The 5,000-nt window shown below is 40.6% G+C and overlaps 1 protein-coding gene across 2 annotated transcripts in view; it reads left to right on the forward strand.

Annotated features, from left to right (window-relative positions):
• Positions 1-5,000, forward strand: part of ADGRD1 (adhesion G protein-coupled receptor D1) — a 2,063,662-nt gene that overhangs the window by 1,135,203 nt on the left and 923,459 nt on the right. The gene's annotated exons all lie outside the window — the stretch shown is intronic.

Consider the following 5,000-nt stretch of genomic DNA (forward strand, 5'->3'; position numbering starts at 1 on the left):
CAGCTGGTACAAAAGCTGTAGTCATAGAGGGTATAGTATGGTGCAGTATGTTATCATTTAGGGGTCAGGCTGGTAAAGCATCCACAAATCCAGTTGTGGTGCATGTAACTGCAAGATGTGGAAAGCTTGGGCATGCATTCTTCCAAGCAGTGTCCTCAATTATTTTAGCAACCAACAGTATTATTTGTATTTATGAGCTTTTAAGCATTTATACTACAAAGTAATATGGGGCGTGCTTAGTACAAGGCCATTTGAATTTGTATAGTAGGAAAAGTACTAACTTAATTGTTCCTGCAAACATTGTGTTGACAGAACTGTGACATTCCCTGCACAAAGATACTTTTCTGGGATCTCCTGATCATAGGGAAAGGTTATCCCCTGTCCTTCTGTTTCTTTTGAATATTTGCATAAAGGCCCAGTCCTTATGGGGTTCCTTTTATGTAAGCGAAAGCTTAAAGTTGCGAATGCTGTTTAATCGAACATGTTTACCCGAAATGGGGAAATTCCAAAAGCACGGAACAGCATTTTTTTTCCCAGGGAAAAAAATCATTGGGCCTTTTCGGGACTTTGGCATTTTTGTCCACTGTGGTGCAATCTCGGAGTTGTTATATTTTAGTAGGGCGTGTGAGGAGGGTAAAGCCCCCCCACTTTATTTTGTGGTTTTTTTTTTTTGTTTCTTTGTTTTTTTTTGTTTCTTTTTACAGATCAGCGATTTTTTCCCTGGGAAAAAAAATTGCTGATCCACGTGTTCGGCATTTTGGATTTTTGAAGTGTTTGGGTCAATTATACAGTGTTTGCAATTTCAAGTGTTCGCTGATATAATATAGACCCTCCTTATGAAGGGTTATTAAGGGATAACTAAGCAGCTCACACTTTCTGCCTTGACTGACTTCACCATAATGCAAAACAGGAACAATGTGTTACCAGACAGCTACTCAGTGTCATGGCCTTCCTCGGAGTTCTTGCAGTCAGTTGCTGGCTGTATTCTGAATAAACTTATGCATGCACCGAGCTCAAATGCACATGCACGTTCATGCTGTCAAAGTATGAGAAGATGTGTGCTAATGGCTGCCCTTTTTTCTGGAAAATGGGTCAGGACCTTGATGGCAGACATTCTAGGGGATGAGTTGGGAGTAAAGTAATTGAAAAGTAAGCAAATATGAGCCAGGTACCATTCTCTGCACTACTGAGAGTTTTTTCTTTCAAATTGATTAAGCTGTATGATATACACACACATTTGCCTCTCTGTCTGTCTCTCTATCTGTCTATCTATCTATCTACTTATAGATAGACAGACATGTACACACACACGGATGCATGCAGACACACATGCACACTCTCACAAACACTTGCATGAATGCACATGCTCATGCACAAATACATGCACTCTCACTCACAGAGATATGCATATGCATATAAACACACACAATTTCCTATCATTGCTGAACTCTTTTGTTATTTTCTTTTGCCATTATTTGCATTTGCTCTTTGCCAAAGATAATTCCTAACAATAACAGTGATGTAACAAAACATTTAACAAAAAAAAAATTTCATTTGCAAACACGCATCTTAATCCACTATGGAATGCATCTTCTAGAAATGTACCAGCTTTGAGGGCACAATTTCCACAGATAACTTAGCAATGTTCATTATGTATTTTTTATTTATCCTTTGTTGACTATGTTAGTCCCACTAAGTAATAGCCTCTTTTCAGGGGACACCTGAGGTGGTATTTATACCATTAGGGGAAATTTAGCCAGGGCATTGGGGAACCTTTCTTACTGTTTTCAGTAGGTGCCATGGGGTTGTTTACATGGCTGCCCTTGTTTCTGGGACATGAGTCAGAACATTGGTGGCAGATATTCTGGGAGACCACTTGGGAGTAATTTAATTGAAAAGCAAGATAATGTGAGGCAGCTAACATTCTCTGCAGTATTGAGAGGTTTTTCTTACAAATCCATTTCTAAGCCCAGTGATATAGACACACATCTGCCTGTCTGTCGGTCTAGGTACTTTTTATCACCAACTCAGGCAGATGGGACCTTGGTTTAACGTTTCATCTGAAGTACAAAAATATATTAATAAACAGCATAACCTGAAAATCAAGCCTTAAGCACCATTCATAAGGTATAAAACTTTAGAGAAAGAAGAACCTAGGATCAGTCTTACTTTGTTACATGACTGTAGGTGCATTCTAATGAATATTTCTCTGGCAAGAATGAATAGGCAAGTAAAAGTTCTGGAAACTGCTGTAATGTCAGGAGCAACATGGAAGAAATGAACATTTTACAAGGGGTCTGACTGGAGATTTAGAATAATGTTTGACAACCCAATGTGTAGTACCCAGACTGATAAGACTTCCAAACTCATTTCTGGTCTGTCATCTCAACATCAGATCCTAAACAATAAGATCCATAGCCTACATGCACTCTTAGCTGTTGACTCCCCTGATATCCTCTGCCTCACAGAAACCTGGCTAAAACCAATAACCAAAGATAACGAAATAAACCCTCCACAGTACAACATCCTTAGACTGGACCGGATCTTCAGGAAAGGTGGCGGGGTTGCTATACTATACAAGTCTACCCTAACAATAACAATTTATACCCAACGGCCACCCCAGTTTGGCAATGCAGAAATTCTCATCACCAAGCTAATAATAAACAAAAGTAAATGCAGATACATTGTCTGCATTTATATTCCACCCAGCAAGAATGATAATACTCTAGAAAATATCTTACATTGGCTAGCTTCTAACTATCCCCAGGAAACCATTGTCTTGGGGGACTTTAACACTGATTGGAATACCTGTTCCTCTGAAATTCCCTCCACCCATTTAAACCTCCATGGGCTTACTCAGATCATTTCCACTCCCACAAGATTTAGCAAAAATAGAGTCAAAGATAGTATCCTTGATTGGATACTTATTAACAGCCACCCCCAAAAGTATAAGTCAGGTACATTAGCCGATGATCTAAGTGATCACTGCCTTACCTATATTATTAGGCTCAAAGCCAACATTCCCAACCAGCTCAACTACAAAACAATAAGAAACTTCAGGAACTTTAACCTTGACAACTTCCAAAATGAACTCAAAGCATGTAATTGGAATGTCTTGAGATGACTCCCATTACAAGAAGCAGTTGAATACTTCAGTACCAGATTTCTGGCTATCCTTAACCACCATGCTCCTACCTGTATCATCCATGTAAAAGCCACAGTTGCACCACGGCTATCTAAAGAAACAAAAAACAAAATTAAAGTAAGAAACAACGCCTGGGCAAGGTGGCATGTAATCAAAGCCCCTATGGACCAAGTAAGATACCGGCAGCTAAGGTACCAGACCAAAAAATCTGTCATTCTAGACAAAACAAATTACTACACCCTCCTACAACAAAAATGTCAGCTAAAACCTCAAACGTTCTGGGCTGGTATTAACAGTCTTCTCCACCCAAGCAATCCACCACTCCTACCCCATCAGCTGTCCTTAATAAATCCCCTGTAGAAATTGCAAACAGCTTCAACTCCTTCTTTACTGAAACTATCCAGTCTGTAGCTACCCATCTCACTCCATTGGACACAAACACCAGCTTTGGCACATCTAGCCCTGATCCACCCAGCACCCAACCCACCTTTACCTTTCAAACCGTACCTACCAACCTCATCTGGACCTAACTCAAAAAGCTAAAACCTACTACACTAACTGCCGGTCACCTCCCAGCTGAATATCTCCAAAAAGCAGCTGATGCCATAGCACTTCCCATTTCTATTCTGATCAACATATCTCAGAAGGATCCATCCCATCAATATGGAAAATATCACATTATACCTCTCCATAAAGGAGGAAGTTCCACAGAATTATCTAACTTTAGACCTATAGCCATTCTTTCACCACTAGCTAAAATCATGGAAAGATGCATACACAAACAAGCCATGCACTTTCTTATTCAAAATGGACTCTCAGCACTCAGCATGGCTTTAGGTCATTCCACAGTACCACAATGGCTCTTCTATCTTTCTCTAATGTCATAAATCTTAATCGTAACAACAACAAACTATCTTCAGCACTCTTCCTAGATCTCTCAAAAGCTTTCGAAGTGGTCAACCATCAGCTACTGCTTAATAATCTACAAACCATCAGTTTAGACCAACACGCAATGCAGTGGTTTCACTCCTACCCAAACGGTAGACAGCATGCTGTCTTAAGGCAGAGCAAGCTGTCATCCCAACTTCCTCTAACCCTAGGTGTCCCACAAGGGTCCATACTAGGCCGCCTTCTTTTCTCTATCTTTATCAATGATCTGCACACCACCATCCCAGGAGCCACCTGCATCCAATATGCAGATGACTCAACGCTAATATGCTCTGCCTTCTCCCCTGCACAACTTCTAACCCTCACCCAGACCACTTTCAGCACGGTAGAAACATGGCTAGCTAATCGCCGCCTGTTTCTAAATCCTAACAAAACCAAGCTACTACTTTTCTCCCCTAACCATAGAATTTCTCCTCCTTCCTTCAACATCAGATCTAGCAATGACACCATTATCTCTCCTGATGACCATACAAAGCTTCTAGGTGTAATAATAGACGACAATCTTAAATTTGATAAACATATCAATCACACTATTAAGTCCTTCAACAAAAAACTTGGCTCCCTGTACAGAGCCAAACCTTTCCTCATCCCCCTAGCTAGGGTAGCTATTGCAAGATCACACCTCCTCTCTGCCCTTATGTATGCCTCCCCTGTACTCACCAACCTATCCAAAACCGATCTCAACAAATTATCAGGATGTTACAATCATATAGCCAGATTCACTACTGCCATGGCTTTTAGAACCCACCATTGCCAGAACCTCAAAGCCCTGGGATGGCTAGAGTATCCTACCATTCTACAGTTCAATCAGCTTATAGTAGTGTATAAAATACTCCATCAACCTGATAACACCCCTGCCATCAAAAATATTCTCACCCCCATACTGCCCCCAGCTCATTACGCTCAG

Source organism: Protopterus annectens, chromosome 4.part0 (genome assembly GCF_019279795.1).
Source record: "Protopterus annectens isolate FY-2018-M chromosome 4.part0, PAN1.0, whole genome shotgun sequence".
Taxonomy (NCBI): domain Eukaryota; kingdom Metazoa; phylum Chordata; order Ceratodontiformes; family Protopteridae; genus Protopterus; species Protopterus annectens.